Source organism: Coffea arabica, chromosome 6e (assembly GCF_036785885.1).
Source record: "Coffea arabica cultivar ET-39 chromosome 6e, Coffea Arabica ET-39 HiFi, whole genome shotgun sequence".
In the NCBI taxonomy this organism is placed as follows: domain Eukaryota; kingdom Viridiplantae; phylum Streptophyta; class Magnoliopsida; order Gentianales; family Rubiaceae; genus Coffea; species Coffea arabica.
The window spans coordinates 57,174,358-57,192,618 of record NC_092321.1 but is presented as its reverse complement, the minus strand read 5'-3'; the positions used below and the strand labels follow the sequence as shown (position 1 = coordinate 57,192,618).

The following is an 18,261-nucleotide window of genomic DNA, read 5'->3' as shown; positions in this document are numbered from 1 at the left end:
CGGTTTTCTATTCAACTAAACTAAAGGAAGCTAAGCCAGAGTCAACGGATACCTTCAAAAAAAATAAAAAGGAAAGTAAAACAGTAAAATGGTAAAATAACCATCCTTTTTTAGTGTCATGTTTTCACCTTTTGGATATTCCAAACAAAGGGTCATCTTTTCAAAATCAACACAACTTTCCATTTTACCATTTGAAAAAATTACCTTTTGCGTGCCACTACACTCCATGTGAGGGCCATGTTTAAGGTTCATCCAAAATCAGTACATTCAAACTTAATAATTACATTTTTTTTCTTAAAAAGTTTGATTTTCAAAAACAAAAAAAAAAACCTCAAATATGGCACATAGGGAGTGCAAGATTTTCAAGGCCAATTTTTATATTTCAATCAGTGTTTATTTTTTGTTTTTCATGGAGAATATTGGTTGTGCATATGACTTTCTTTCTTTTTTGACAAAAAAAAAAAAAATATGACTTTCTTTCTTTTTTTTCATTAGACTTTTTTTTTTCGCATCCAATTCTTTAGCAGATATTTTTGGTGTTTATCAGAGTCCAAACATAATAATCACATGTACTCATAACAAGTTGAAATCACAGAAGATGACCCTTATACTTGGACAGAGGTAGTCCATTTATATTTAAATGAATACAAGACAGATCGCAACAGACACACATGGATAGACTGATTAAGTTATCACTGAGCAGTGATTTTTCAATGATAACACAGACAGCACCGTACGTTATTAGCAACTGACATAGGAACAACAACTATTGGCGGCACATATGCAATTCTAGTGAATTGTTCGCCTTTATTTGAATACAAAGTACGTTGCAAATTGCAGAAAATAGTAGGCTTTCAACAGTTGTAGACACAGTAGCAAGCATAATAACGATGCTGACCATTGCCAGTCCAATTACATTCTCCGGAGTAAACATGCTCTGTATACTTGCAATAATTGTAGCACCTGTCAGAGGAACAATCCCCGGACCAGTTCTTGGCAAGCCTCTTGCAAAATGAAGCTTCAGCCATTGGCATCTCTGCATGAAACAAAGCAAAAGAGAGAGCAAAACATTAGAGTTAGTCCAAAGTGTATGGTATATATCAGGGATCTAGCCCGTCCACCTAAGGGATAGGTGTTTGTTAGTATTACAGGGCATGGTTCCTCTATGTCATTTTTTGTGTCAATCTTTATCCCATTTTCTATTTTTATGCCACATGTATTGTTATTCGCAACACTATACATGTATACTTGCAGTATAATTACATGTCACGAGAAATTAGAAAGCGCGAGAGAAAATTCAAAAGCAGAGTACAGGGCTAAACTTTAAGCAAAAACATTTATTGAAAAGCATACGGCGCATATGTAATACAAATTAGTTCGTAAAATTTTGATTGTGAGTGTACATATACATGATACACACTTATAACTATTCTAATTCATTGCTAGTGACAACCATTTCTGTTTGTTCTACTCGAAGTTCTCTAACTAAGAGAGAGGTAGAGACAAATAATTAAAACTTTGGGAATGTACAAATATACGCCATTCTATGCATGTGTTCACCATTTAAGACTATAGAAGTGTAAACTCTCTTACTAAAGACTAGCTACAACTTACTATTTGGTACGAGGAGGAGGAAGCAGATGAGCAGGGCAAAGAAGGTTGCGCAGCTAAATTGAGATTTAGCCATCTCCGATATCTTATGTTAGCTATGCTTGTGAGAACACAAGTTAATGATGATAACTATTTATAGCAAGAGATGGTGCAATTTGCCAAAACCTAATCGGTAGTTGTGTTGAAACTTCTTATCGCTGAGTTGTTAAGAGAAAGCTACAAATATCAAAGAATTAAGACAAAGTCTAAGTCAGAATTAGCTTACGAAAGGAGTTTAAACAAAGCATCAACATCATTAAGATTTGAAATTTTTAAGTCCAGCAATTTCTAACCTCTTTTAGTGGAAAAGATAATGAACATTAGCATAATGTCGCAAAGCTTAAGTATAAACTCATCTGGTTGCGGGATCGACGGTTACATCATTTTCACATACAATCGATGGACGCATGCCGAATTTTGGTACATCAATTTCGAATGTAGAAGCCACAAGGCAGAAAGGACGGCAGCAATGGAATGCTGATAATTGAGCTATTGCATGCATGATACATATACAGTTTGCACACACATATACATGTATATAAATGTATACATACATATATACATTGTCCAAAATTTATATTGAGGATTGAAACTTGAACCCCATATCCCTCAAGTTTTCAATGCACATTCTTGTGCTTTATTTTCTGACAACCAAGACTATCTAGTAAAGGAAGATGAAATATAAGTTTTTAGAATTCTTTTTACCTATGATCTATTTAAGTTTTCTTGAGATTTAACCATGTCCATTATTTGTATTTTACCAAGCGCGTGGAATAAAAAAATCAAGGATGATAAGAATTTATAGCAGGGCACATATAGCGAGCTTTTCAACAACTTGATATACGTTGAAATTTGAATCATTCATATCCGTGGAAGATCAAACAAAAGGAAATGTACGAATAGACTAAGGACCGGTACATTCAGCAAACATCACTTATCCAAGGACATAATTAATAGCATTAGGACCGGTACAAAATTTGAACAGATCAAAAGATAGCTTAATTTCCTACCGTCTTAATAAGATACATTGATTTATTTGAGGATTACTATATACGTGAATACTTGAAATCTTCTAGCAAGTGGGCTATACACTTGCATAGATTACTGATCAAGCTGTAGTGAGGATGTTGATAGATCATTTTCTTCATCAATCCACGCATGAAGAAACCACGTCAGCTCACCTAAGATATTTAATAACTTGAAAAAGGTGAATTGAGTATTAGAACAAAAGTTGTGTGTATGTGCTAAAAAATCAATTGGTTTGTTTAATGACATAATTATTAATGCTGCAGCATGGGACAGAGTTGTCGGAACATACAACTAAACTTGAAAATACAGTGGCTGATTCTTAGCATCAATCGGTCGAACTAGAGGGCCACATGGGCTGAACCAATTTGGACCCTTGAGCTAAATAGAGACATTCAATCCCAATTTGTCACTTAAAGACACCTAACAAAATAGTTATGATATATATATATATATTTTAGGTAAATACCTAGAACCTGTAACTGATGAAAGCACCTAAAAATTCTACTAATATGCCAAGACACATGCCTACAAGATTTCTACTTGAGTAAGTTTACTTCTATTTATGAATATCTTGAATGATTGATTTTGTTGTTAGCCTCAGATTGATCTTTTGGGAACATTTTTTTTTGCATAAAAAGTGAATTTCATTAAAGAAATTGTTGAAAATTGTCTAGCATAATTTATTTTACATCACAGAAATTTTCACTCATGGTAGGATAAAATGCAAGAAATAACAGATCTAAAATGAAAAATTACAAATAGATCTGAAAAAGACAAGAAATTTGAAAATGTTTTCTAATAAGTTAAATCACTGCAATCATCATTAAATCTACTAATCAACTGCTTTAATAAGTTCGAATAATGATGATGAGATTTATTGATATAGATTCAAGATCCAAATGAATTCCAGATCTGATAACAAAATTTGAAATAAATTTAAATCTAATAACAAAAAAGAAAAAGAACTACTTTCACTAAGAACTCCTAGGGGACTAGAAAAATCTGACTAGGAATTTTTTAGAGAAATAGAGAATCTCAATAAGAAATCATAGGTGAGACTTTATTTTTTAAAAAAAAAGGTAAAAATGGAATGTGGAAAAGAAGGCATTTTGAGAAGAGAATAAGAAGTAGAGAGAAGTTGGAAAAGAGGAGAGGTAGAGAGAAGAATTTTGGAACAAGTTGATCCCTCTTTTTGTTCAAGATGCATTATAATATTTGATGATTTGAGTTGGAGGATAATTCATCTTTGCTATCAGAGGGACTATGAAAAGAGGTAGGGGCAAAATATGAGCCAAGTTAATAATTGTGGGGAACTAAATTTGGACATCCTTCGCAGCATAGTGTTATTCTAAATCGCAGTCAGTGTCCTGTTAAGGATTAACGCGTACTTTTGTCTTCCTTCGAAAGAATCGTTTTCTAATTTCAGCCCCTAATTTTCATGGTTTATTGCACGTAATTACTTTAGTTCAATGTCTTTCCCTTCTTCAAACGCCTTGTGTTCGTAAAATATGCCATTACTTGTTACTAAAAATTAAACTACAGGAAAAACTCTTTAAAATTTTGTTTCTTGAGAAAGATCTTGTGAGATCTGGTGCTTATTTCATCAATTACTTGAAGGCTTACCACTGAAGAATCTTGTTTTTATCGATTGTTTGTGAGATTAGTCTACTCACTGCACTCAAAATCTTTTCTACTGTTAGATTCAGGGTTCAAATATCATGCCTGCCAATTGGAGGTGGAAAAGGTGTGGAGAGATGGGAAAAAAATTTTGTGTAACTTTGACATGTATTAGAGTTTTTGGAACTTTGAATATTTTTTTTTTAATTAGTTGATTCTGGCTCTAAGAGTTTGGTTACGTCATTATGGATTTTAGATCTCCAATGCAAAAGAAAAAGAAAAAAGAAATAGTATTCACTGGTAATCTTGAAAACCTAGTTTGGTAAATAATTGGAAATAGTTCTTAACCCTGATATAATAACTTTTATTTGATCCCGTCTCGATTATCTTGAGGAGACAAAGTCGCAGACAATATAATATTAGAGGTAGCCTGCCAACTACACCAAACCTGTACGCTAATTAGTAATAAGTTTGGATAGTTGACTAATGGTAATATAGTGTCCTTGATTTCGATCCACGCATGTATTATATTAGCTCTACCAAATCAAACCTTGCATCCATAGTAATGTTCACCCTACACCAATACGCAACATACATCAGGCTGTTATAATAAATGAGAGTCAAATTATCAAGTTGCGTGAAACATTTATAACAAGAAACAAACACTTTCTATAGTTTTGCTCTAAAAGGATGCCTCGAGATACTATTAGAGTAAAACTGAAATATTGTAGCCGGATGTAAATATTAGGTGACGCCTCCTTGTGTAAATGCCATTCTTGGAAACAAAATTTTCATCCTTTTAATTCAAAAGCACACGGAGTAATTAGGTATTAATCTTCAACTTCCATATTCAAATTTTAATTGCCTGTGTGCAAGACATAATATATGCCACTAAAAAAGTCGTTCAGATAAAATTATTCTTCCCCAACGTTTCTTTGTCAAGTAATCTTCCTTGGAGCTTCAGCATGATTATAATATATAAGTCAATATATCTTTGATAGTGCCATTTCTTTAGAAATAGTTTCTTACTGCTCGCATGATTGTTGAAAATTTCAGAGAAAATAGCACAATAGTATGGTATGAGCAAATTTCCAAGGAATGGCACGATTGTACGTATGCATGCATAAAAAACAAAAGGATGAGAAATTTTTTTGTATTTCCTTTCTTTGTTTCCTCCTTTGTAACTCATAAGTGAAACAAAGCATGGCGGAGTCACGACCAAAATGGTGGAGTCATGACCAAAATCACGAGGGACAATTGTTTATTGTTGGTCAATATAAGGATTGAATTGAGAGCCAACAATATTGATGGTAGTTGGAATTGGTCAAGGCTCAAAACAACTATCTTGATGGTATGGACAACTACAAGATGCGAAAACGCCTAATTTCTTATATGATGGGTAATATATTGTACTATTAATTGATAGTTAGCATAATGCGACTAATCTTAAGAAATGTTTTCTTGAAAAGCAAAATTAGAATTATCATTTCTTCGTGTTTTATTAGTTAGTTGAATAACTAGTATTTGTGTTTTACAAAATTATATGCACAATCAGTGAGTATTAAATTGCAGTGTATTTAATACCCAAATAAGTTATACAATTACAAATCATCAGAGAGTGAGTTAATAAATCAACCAAATAAAGAAGTAATAGTATAGCATAATTCAAATTTAGCAAACAAAGAAATATTCTGAGAAATCTTTTGTAACGTAGAAATATTCTACGTGTATTTTTCTTTGTTCTTCTTTCCCCATAATTAGCTCTTTTATCTCTTCAATACAATAAATATAATTGGCTATCCCTTTAATATTTCTTTCAATCTAATATCATATCATTTGACTTTTTATACATGTATTATCTTATTTCATATTTTTTGGATTTTGCTTCACTTGTTTCTTATTATAATGGGGTTTTGATTAATTTAAATTTTAGTAAGTACCCACTATTATTTTGTTTGTGGGGGTGCAATACACAATTTCGGTAGTTTGAGAGGATACAAACTATTAAACTATAACTAAATAAAAATACAATTGACAATAATTGTAAGGTATAAAAGGAAATTTTAAAAATTTGAGGGAGCAATTACCCACCCTCAAATGTAAATAGCTCTGACCCTGCCCCCTACTACATTGAATAAAATTTCTCACCCTACCAATAAGTACAGACCACAAGCTTATTATTAGGGAATAATTTCAGAACCTTCCTTGTGGTTTCTAAAAATTTCATATTGCTCGTCTCAAATTTTTAAAATTGCACAAACCTCCCTGACTTTTAATGTCAAACTAAATTTTTTTTCAAATATCCTAAATTACCCTTTTTAAATTGAAAAGAAAAAAGGAGAAAACAAAGTTTCCTAATTCCTTCCTCAACTCCATGAACCATTTATGTTCCAAACAAACTTCAGATCATCAAAAGACCAAACCATCCAATGTAAAAACGATTTTCAGTGCTGGATATCCAATTGTCAACCCAAGCTTCATAAGTGCTCAAGCGCTTCCCCAACTAAAGCTTGCATTTTTTTTTAATGTGGTGTGGAAGCTGCCCTTTTCTTCTATTATTAAATGGATAGTTATAGGTAAAGATCACTCCTAATTGCTAATATTAAATCTTAATTATAATATATTCCCAATCAAGGGAATCCTTTAAGGATTAAAGTAAGTAGGTTGGAAGGCCCACACTTCTGCCGATATAGAAAACCCAAATTTGATCCAATATAATCAAACCAATCCAGCAGCCAAAAAATCCCAACCAGGGCTCTTCACCTTGCCCCAAAACTCTCACCCTAAACAGACACTAATATTTCAAAGAAATTCAACCTCAATGCTTTCTCAAAACAAAATTTCCATCAACTACCAATCTTTACATCCCAAACCGCCTCCACCTTTCTCTAGTCCATTTTGCAGCTTCTTTCTAACAAACAACCTAATTCCCATTAAGTCAAAAACCTCCATGTTTTAAAGTTTTGATCAATATAGTTCTTGTGCAGAAGATAAAAATAAAGGTTAAATGCAAAAAACTGTCTTGAACTTTTATAACTATTGCACAATACATCCCAAAGTATGTTTATAGGTACTTTGCACCCTAAGAAAACTATCATTCACAAATTTCATGGTCAAACAAAGCGCGTGTCTTGCAAGCTCTGTCTGTTGAAATTTCCTAACAAAATTGCCTTTCTTCCAAATGAGTATAAATGGCTATCTCCACCTACCGTCACTTGTCCATTCTGCTCATTTATTATCATCTTCATCACATCCTTTATTTCCTTTTCTTCACAGATGCTGCACAGTTTTCTACACACATGGAGCACAATCCTAACAGTTGTAGCTCAGGCAATGCATATGAAGCAACAAACTTCTGCTCAAGATGTAGGTGTGGAAGAATAGCACCTCTATGCACTTCATGGACTATTCACAATCCAAGAAGAAAATTATTTGAAATAACTATTGTAGTATATTTTGGGATGTGATGTATGTAAAAAAAAATGATTGGAAAAATAAAAAGTTGATTGGAAATTGTGTTTGTAGTGCAAGCAAAATATTATTTAGAATAATTTTGTTTTCCAAAAAGAAAACAAAAAGTACAAAAATTTTATCTTCTCAAATGAGTAAAAAATTTCTAAAAAAGTGTCGTTAACGAATAATATACTGCTACTAATATTTTTGTTTTTATTTTAATCTTATTAATTGCCACTTTACTACTAATAATTAGATTTGTTATAAGCTCATTTGTTTTAGATATACCTAAATAATTTGAATACCATACAAAATATGCTTTGCAATTATTGTTACTACTAATAATTGAACATAGAAAAGAGATGAAAAGAGAATAAGTTGAAGTTCATTAAAAATGCTATACGAATAATAATACTAAAAAATTAAAATAACTAGTCATACAAGACAGAAAAGAATAAGAAAAATGTAAAATGGAACAAAGTAAAGAGTAAAGAAAAAAGTACCAAACATAATTGATATATAAATAATATTCCAAAAAATAGTTTTTTTTCACATACATCATATCCCAAAATTATTTAGATACTTCATGTACGATCACATCTCACTCCATGCAATACAATAGCCAACTGGACATGAAGAGTGCTTTTGTCCGTTATTTTTTTGAAAAAAATTGAACTTTCCATTAATGTTGTAATCATGCTTACACTGGCTGAATACATTCACAGATAACCAATTACTTGTCTACGAAATGATGAAAACCCTAACTTATCCATTCCAATATCCCCCCTTGACCAATCGTGATAGATCTGAAAACCTATTAAACACCTGACCTGCATTAGAATCAGCACCCAAATTTGCAAGACGGTCAGCAGGAGCATTCGCTTCCCTGTAACAATGTGAAATCATTTGAAAATGTTGTTTAAACATAAGCAACTCATCCAGCTCCCTCTGCAACTGCCATGGGCAAGCACTAACCCCTTGAACGATCCAAATAAGGGTAAGAGAATCTGCCTCTAAGTGTAACTCCAAGTACCCTCGAGTAATACAGTATCTAACGCCAAGTAGCAGCGCCCGAAGCTCCGCATGCAGACTAGTCATTGTCCCAAAGTGCTCCGAGTAACCAAATACAAAATTACCTAGACAATCACGCACTAGACCACCTCCTCCACTCAATCCTGGGTTCCCCAGAGAACATCCATTCGAATTTAACTTGTACCCCCCCTGCGGGGATACCCACCTGACCGACTGAATGATCATCCTCTTTTGTCGGTTAACCAACTCTCGAAGCATCTTTTCCCACGAGGAATCTGACCACTAAATCCTCGGGAACTGTACATGAAAGATGTCACTTAGCAATTGGACTATCCGACTCACAGTTTCCCTGACCCTCATTCTCCGTCCTTCAAAAACCTTCCTATTCTTTGTCCTCCATAATTCCCAGCAAATCACCGACGGGAGAACACTATTCAAAAACTTCAAATATATGTTATCCCCTCTCCTTAACCACCAAAACCATACCATATGTCGCACCGTATTCACCTCCCTCATTTCACCAACATTAATCTCGAAATGACACCAAACCAATCTTGCCCCTTTTCTTGAACAAAAAACATGATTCGGGTCCTCCTCCCGTGGATCCTGGCAACACCAACACCTAGAGGGGCTGCTTATCCCAAATCTCCTCAATTGGTCCTTAAGAGGGAGCCCGCCCTGCAGCTGTCGCAGCATAAAGAAAGAGATTTTAATTGGAAGACTGCTGCCAGACAAAGGCAGAAAGCCATGAGCTGTTAGTAACCCGTTCGACAAGTGAGTACGCCGATAATGTGGAAAAGGTGGCAGAATTTGTCAAGGTCCAAACCATTCTATCATTGCCCTAAAAGGATGGGAGGATGGGGGTGCAACCTCCAGAACTCACCTTGCTAGAGCGGCATCCAAATACTGATTAAGCATGGCGACATTCCAGCCCCCCCGATCGACAAAATCAGCCACCAAATGGTCATGGAAGATTTCCACCTTGTTGCATAAGACTCCTGATCCCATCCAGTTGTCAAGCCAAAAATCCATCGATCCTTGCTGTACGATCCAGCTAATGTGGTCCTCCCCTACTTGCTGCACCGCAACCATCCTCCTCCACGTATGGGAACTCCAATGGCTATCCTCAACTAGACAAGGATTCAACCCCACGCAATAATTTCTTGACATAAACTCTGCCCATAGCGACTGCTATTGTCAAAATTTTCACTAGAGTTTAATCGAGATTAAGTCGTAGACCTCCCTAATACCACGTAGACCAATATCCCCTCTTCTCGCTGCCGACACAAATCCTTCAACCGCATCTAGTGGAATTTAGTACCAAAATCAGATGACCCCATAAGAAATTTGCAAATAACTTCTCTAATGCCACGAATATCCCCTTTAGAGGAGAAGAAGCTGTGAGCAAATGATTCGGCATTGAGGATAACACAGTCTTAATCAATACCACTCTATCTCTGGCTAACAAAACCTGATTCATCCATGACAGGATATGAGCCGCCACTGCATTATATATATCTGCAAAGTAAACCTTTTTTCGCCTTCCTACGTACAACAGACATCCTAGGTATAGTATCGGGAAAGCTCGCTTTGGAAACCCAAGTACCTATCCAATCAATGCTGCTCTCTGTGACGGAAACCGCGGATGAGTCAAGAAGCAGCTTTTTTGGGGATTGATCCATTGGCTTGATGCAACACTATATTCCTCCAGTACCCTTTTAATCAATTTTAGAGAAGATCTCATACCATTGGAGAATATGATAACATCATCATCGTACGCCAAGTATGATACTACAGGGCAATGAGGAGGTAGTTTAAAAGGGGTGAATCGCCACTGTGTGACTAAAGCATTTAGGGCTCGAGACAACACTTCTGCTTCAATAATGAATAAGGCTGGCGATATGGGATCCACTTGTCGTAAGCCCCATGAAGACTTGAAAAAATCTTGTGGAGAGCCATTAACCAATACCGAAAACCAGACATTAGAGACCAAGTGCCATGTCATGTCTATCTAAGTCTCACTGAACCCGAAGTGACGAAGCACTTGCAGAAGAAAATATCATGAGACTCTATCATATGCTTTCATCATGTCTAATTTAATCACCACGTTACCACCTCGATTTGTCTTCTTGATATCTGTTAATAACTCCTGAGCTAGCAAAAAATTATCCGCAATTTGTCGCCCTTGCACAAAACCGCTCTGCTGTGGAGATATGATCCGGAGTAATATCTTAGCCAATCTCTCCGATAGAAACTTGGAGATGATTTTGCTAGCAAAATTGCACAGACTTATGGGCCGAAACTGAGTAAAGTCTTGTGGGTTTTCCACCTTTGGCAGTAGAACAATTGAGGTAACTGTGATACTCTGAGGGAGCTCAGCACCGCAGAAAAATCTCACTACCACCCTGTACACATCCGTGGCTACCATCTCCCATGCGAAGGTGAAGAATTTCCATGTGAATCCATCTGGGCCCGCTGCGCTCTCCTCATCCAGTGCAAAGATTTTGTCCTTGACGCCTTGAAGAGAAGGAATCTCCGTTAACAGCGAATTGTCCTGGGCAGTGACCAGTTTCGGAATGAACTTTAAAATTTCATTGGATGTCGAGCCTCCCTCTGCCTTGAAAAGCTCCTGGAAGAAGCATACCGCCGCATCACCAATCTGTGGCTCCTCCTCGATCCACTCTCCATCCGCCTTCCTAATCCGATGAATCACTGCCCAACGTCTCCTTTCTACTACCACTAAGTGAAAGAATTTAGAGTTCCTGTCCCCGTCCAAAAGCCACTTCACCCGTGCTTTCTGCCTCCAAAAACCCTCCTCGAGTGTCAGCGCGCGCCGTAGCCGCCCTCGAGCATGATGCAGCTCACAGCGCAATTGATCCAAGGGATTCAGGTCGTATTTCATCTCGGCATCCACTACCTCATGCTTTGTGCATCGAGCTACCTCAAAAATATCACCAAACAAATTCTTAAACCATTGTTTGAGAAATTGTTTAACATTCTGAAGCTTCGTTGCCAATATATGCAGGGGACACCCACTGACTGATTAAGACCAGCAATCTTTAACCACCCCAACAAGTCCTTATGTGTGGTCCAAACATTCAAAAAGCGAAATGGCCTGGGTTTATTGTCCAACCTCGTAACCCCTAAGAGTAGTAACGGGGAGTGATCTGATGGATCACGCCCCAAATGCTGGACCATGACTTGTTGCTGCATCTCCAAAGCTAACTCACTTATTAGTAGTATGTCAAGGCGCTTCCAAATCCGAGCTGCACCCGAGTGATTATTACACCAGGTATACCTCGACCCAGAGTACCCCGCATCACTCACTCCCGCCACTGACATGAAATTCAAGAAATCCAATCCTTCCGTCGGTGTGAATGGCAAACTGCCCCTTTTTTCCCCCTCATTTGTAATCACATTGAAATCCCTTTCTTGGTCCGTGCGTTTAGTATGAATACATGACAAACTAATGGAAGCTGGAAATAGGTGAGATTGTACTTGAATAGTTAAATATTGGGGCGACTTCCCGATACTCTGACAGTTAAACAAAGACCAGTAAAACACCCAAACAGAACCCCATTGATTGGTTATGCAACAGTCCATCCCCAACTTTAGTCTAATATCAGTAATATTCTCCAACCCCGTCTTTAGTTCAACAATTACCACTAATTGTAATGAGTACAGTTTGATAAGTTTTCTCAGTCTTTTTAAATTATGAGCTCAAGTCACTCCCCTTATATTCCAAAAAAGCAACTTAATCATCAGATAAGACAGAGAAGGAATTTGTTGATGCATTAACCATGGATCTTAGAGTTCTATCAGAAGGGAAACCTGCACGAATACCTCGCGACTTTGCAAAGGACATCTCCTTCAGTCCCATTTTCTCCTACTCATGGTTGCCAGAGATCACCACCGGGTCTATATGCAATGTTTCCAGCAGCGACGCCTCCCCTTGAACAGCATTCCTGTGACATCCGCCCCTAGGGGATAAATTTCCCACCCGTCGCTGAGTTTCTTGTAGTTCCTCAGTCCTCCCTGCGTCAGCTAAATCCCTTGCTGTCCGCCCTTCTGCTTGCACCCCACCAGCCTCCTTTGCCATCCCCTTTCCACTAGATTTGATGCTCCCCTCACCAGTCCCAGGCAAGGCAGTCACCTCCCCTTCGCTTGTCTCTTCCACGGCGGCCATTGCCTGACTATCAGCCGCGACACTCTTCCCCACAGCAAAATCTGGATGCATATCTATAGTGGGTGGTCGCATAACTGCCCCATCAAGACTCTCGTTGGACTGCCCTCCCACATTATCCTTCGTGCTGATAGGAACAAGGTTCGTAAGTATCGGTCCCGCCTGAGGCTCAGCCGCGGCCATCTGCAGCCACAAGGTAGACGTCTTCCCAATCACTTTCGCTGGCACCTTGCCATGGTCATCTGTGGCAGCCGACTTTACATGACCTTTTATATTAGAAAATAAAATTCAATACAAGATTCTTGCATAATATTCTAATATTAGGATAACAAGAAATAACATTAACAAACAGATCAAAAAATTTTCAGATTTTATGTTAATTGTTTTTGTTTATGCGATCAGAGCATAATGCTTAGTAAAGCTAAATCAAGTTTACCCTTTCTAATAGTTTCTAAAGGGCCCTAAAGATTAATGTAAATATGTGGTTTTCATGCAACTCTTAATTTTCATAAGGAAGTATAGTAGGCCTAAGTAAAGAACGAGAACAAGTGAGGGGCTAAGTTATAAATGCCGGTTGACAGAAAAGAAAAAGTTGATGACCGCATTTCAGAAAATAAAAAAAAAATCCATTAGTTTATGTAGTGTAAGAGAGTTGCATTTTTATATCCAACTTTGATAATCTCTCTTGGACTTAAGACTATTATTAGTAGTTAAGTACTATACTGATTCTTTTTAAAATTTTGTTATGTAATGGTAATATTGATAAATGACAACATGCCAGAGCATTACATACTTGGGAAATTGGAATAAAGAATGACTTCAGGTGCGTGATTCACTGCAAAGTTTGGTATAAATAGTGGAAGTTTTTGACAACTAACTGATTGAAGCAATGAGGAGAAAGCAGAAGAGGACTGCAACCAAGGTCTTGTAGCTGATCAGTTGAGATTTAGCCATTTCCAATCTTTAATCTCTTTGCAATTCGTGTTTGAAAAGAGTAAAGATGACATGTATATATAGCAAAAAATCAGTCTGTGTTAGGGATCTGACCTCACAAGTTGAAAAACGTCGAGTTCAAACTGATTATTATAATTTGTATTACTTCTGGTATAAACTTAGTACAATTTTGAAGTAATTATAAACTGTGCATCAATTTAGTTGTATAAGTTGATGAGAAATTTCTAAAATTATGATAAATTTTAAAAAAATTCTACAAATGGGGCATTTTGAGTGTGGGATTCCATCCAAGGGATCTTCGTATTCAGCAAATGCGAGCTCCCTCAACTCGCATTTGCTGAATGCGAAGTCTCTTGAATTTTCCTCCAACGAAATCCAAAAAAAAAAAAGAAAAAAGAAAACCAGACCTCGCATCTCTTAAATGCGAGGTCAGTTACCTCGCATCTCTTAAATGCGAGGTCACTGTGCTCAAACCGCAGACCGCAGAATGCGATCTCATCTCAAAGCTCAGACCGCAGAATTCTGGCGTGATGCCAGGAATACAGGAGATGGCACGGGCGTGTTACTAGTGCTGCTTACACCTCCCATGTCCTTGGTCTTGTGGAGAAGGAATGTTCCAGACAGGATAGTCACAAAGCCACATACTTCAGAGACAATTTGCGATGCATTTTGACTGTCCCAGTCCTGCATGAAAAGTTTGAAAGTCAGCCTTTTGTTGCTCTGATTCGTCCCTCCTCCTCCCAATCCACAACACTAAAATATATATATATGTATATATATATATATACACGAAAGGAAAAAGCTAATAATAAAAGCCAAATGAAAGTACCTTAAACATTATAATGCTAGTTAGGATGGCGAGGGATGTAAACATAACATAATATACTGGGGACACGACAGCTGTATTAAAGGCATCCAGTGCCTGCAAAATGACATGTACAATTATCAGATTACACATTTTTCAGGTAACTGGAATCCATTGCAGCAACATAAGAAAGGTACAACGAATTACAGTTTATCTACAACAAAATCCATATTCAGAAATTTAGTATCACTTGTTCATGGAAAAGATAACAGGAAAAAATCAAGAAAGGGAACATTCGTGCTCTCTGAAGAACTGAAGAATTTGCCTGTCATAGCAAATGGTAAAGCCAAAGATAGTGTTCAAGACACAGATGGCAGAATTTGCTAATATTTCAGTATGTCTACTTGAAGCCAGTTGACGAACCTTGCTTTTAGACCAAAGGAAGTGCAAGATGAATATTTATCTTGCCCCAGGGAGCAGTTTATTGTCATAGCGTAGGAAAGGAATCTCAATATAGTGTTTGTTTATCAGTGCTAATAAGGATGTAAAGAAATAGGCAGTAGATAACCATCATTTTCATATGATAATGCACTGATTGTTGAAAATTGAAATCCATCAACAAAGACATCATTTTCTTTTTGTTTATGTTAGAGCTGTCACGAAATGAAAAATATTGTCCTGTCAGAGCTCTCCTTTAAAAAATATTTATTTTCTATGAGTAAATGCGAGCTCCTAAAAAAAGTAAATATAAAAAATATTTTTGTTTTTTTTTTATAGCTCGCATGTAATAGTAAATTTGTTTTCTTGGAGCTCGCATTTATTAGTAAATGCGAGATCCTTCAAATAAAAATTTAAAAAATATTTGTTTTCTTCGAGTACTAAATATTTAATTAAAAAAATTAAATATTTTAATTAAAAAAATATTTATTTTGCAGATATCTCATTTACTAAATGCAATGTCTAGTACAATCTTATTTTTTAAAAAATAATTGTTTATGCATTCATTGAGTGCGAGGACTAAATAATTTGGATCTCGCATTCGATAAATGTAAATTCCTAGAAAATTATATTCAAAATTTGCTTTTTTTTTTTTAATTAGGAGCTCACAATCATTTTTGTTTTTGCATTGGCATTTATCATAGAGGAATAAATCCATATGAATAATATGGATAAGCCATATGAATGTTTTTGAGAAGAGGCATTATTGCTCCGAATTGGTTGCCTAATTACTTTAGTGTGGATATGTTCTTCTATGCTCTGCGGTCCAACGAGGAGAGTGGAAATGCACAGGGCTATCTATATATGCACATATTTTAGTGAAGAGTGATGATAAGCAAATGCTTGTTGGCATATAAAAGTAATCAAGTAGAGGGTGTTTGTACTAACAATTCAAGAATTAATGAACTGTGTTCATATTCAAAATAATGGTTGATTTGGAATATGGAACTCGCAAATTGCATCTATATCTTTTTTGACATTTCTTACTTGGAAGGAACTAACATGCTTGCTCAATAAAAGACCACAAAAAAAATTAAAGAAAAAAGTACACTGGAATGCGGTAGTTGAGTTGTATTGCACCACCTTCAAAAGTATACCATAGTAAGAAAATTAACCAAGGCCGGGTTGGATGTATGTACCCTCCTCAATGGAGTTAAACTAAAACAACCTAATTAAGAGGGATTCTTAATCCTGTTGAGGAACTTGAGAGAGAGCTGAGGTTAAGCCATTTGACACGGGCAAAAGCAAGGAGCAATTTCTTGCGATGAATGTCATTGCTTTGAATTTCAATGAACAAGAACTACAAGCTGAAGATTGCTGGAAATGCACTGAACATTCATTTTTAGACATCTGAAACCAAGCAATAGAGCAATTCAAAAATACTCTTCTTAATTCTTGGTACTTGTTTAAAACAAAAAATGAGACTGTATGCAAGCTACTTCACATGTATAGGACAACGATGTGGAGGCCCCAACAGTTAAGTGGTAAATTTGACGTGAGATCTGTACAGATAGCCCACTGAGGACATTCCCAAGGATGTCTCTAGCAGCAAAACCAGTAGCCACTCCTGCATGGCAAGTCAAAGCATGATGATATCAATTATCAATGCTTCTTAAATTTAAACACAACTCTTCTTTAAAAATATAGAATGCAAGCATTTTTTCCCCTTCAATTGGAAAAAAAGATCTTTTTCAATTGAAAGGAAAATGAAACTACCATTTCGACATAAAGTTTCAAAGTGTATTGTTCAATGAGTCCCCTGTGTCGACAAAAAAAATAAAATGAGTCCACAAAGCTAGAAACTAAGGAAGATTTGTAGTCTTAGTGGTGTGAGGTTCATTGTAAGTTTTTCATTTGTGAGTGAATATTTTATGAGTGTAGTTCCGTGAGGGTTGTCCTGAGTGATAGTAAAACTTTATAGTTTGACCGAGTGGAGTTCGGGGTAAAAAGGAGGTGAATCTTCCTTTGTACACATGAGTGATTGTAATTCATCAACTTGAAGAAACTTGTTTGAATTAATCTACAAGCTCAAGAGGAGTTGGGTAGTTAATTGGTTTGCAATTCTTTCCTTTTTATTTACTTATTGTTACGTTTGTGATCTTTACATTGCTTATCTCTTCTACTTCTCTCAAGTAATTTTGTTCATTCATTAATTGATTCATTGTGTGATCACTTAGAAAAGAGGGTAAATTTCATATTGAACAAAAAGTGCCCATAACTTAATTAGGTTTTTAATCAACCTAATTCACCTCCTCTTAGATTGTTTTCGATCCTTACAATTGGTATCAGAACTTGGTCTCCTTGAGATTAAACTCAATCGGCTTAGGAGTAAAAACGACAACCAATAATGCCATATTTTTTGAAGGACATTCTGTCATTAGACCACCTATGTTTAATGGGTCAAATTATGTGAGTTGGAAAGAAAGAATGATTATTTTTTTGCAATCAATTGATATTGAATTGTGGTTTATTATTAGTGAAGGTCCATATGATGCCTCTCTTATAAATGAAAATACTCATAGATCTAGACCAAAAACAAGAAATGAACTGACTACAGTGGATAGAGCTCCTCTCACCTTAAATGCAAAAGCCATGAATGTGTTATATTGTACTTTAGACTCAAATGAATCTATTAGAGTCAAGGGTTGTAAGTCCGCTAAAGAAATCTGGGACAAACTTAGAGAAATCCATGAAGGAAGTGAGAATGTGAGAGAACAAAAGGAGTCTAATCTGGTTACCAAGTATGAATCGTTCAAGATGGAACCTCATGAAAATATTGATGAGATGTACTGTAGATTCAACGCCTTATTAAGGACTTAGAGGTGCTGGAAAAGGAATACTCTCTATGTGAGAAAAATAGAAAAATTCTGAATGTTTTATCCAAGAATTGGGAGAGTAAAGTTACTGCCATTGAAAAAGCTAGAGATCTAAATTCCTTGCCCATTGAATGTCTTATTAATTCTCTAACCTCTTATGAGGTGAAACTTAAGTCCAAAGTGCAAGAGGAAGAGGATGCGAAAGTAAGAAGGAACATTACTCT

General features: G+C 36.1%; 1 long non-coding RNA gene across 1 annotated transcript; it reads right to left on the bottom strand.

The window, feature by feature from the left end:
• Positions 1–589: 589 nt before the first annotated feature.
• LOC113695738 (uncharacterized) lies at positions 590–1,958 on the bottom strand. Its single transcript, XR_011817188.1, has 3 exons — positions 1,944–1,958; positions 1,615–1,827; positions 590–1,036 (listed from the first exon to the last, which is right to left on the bottom strand). It is a non-coding gene; the product is annotated as an uncharacterized lncRNA (long non-coding RNA).
• Between the last annotated feature and the right edge of the window lie 16,303 nt (positions 1,959–18,261).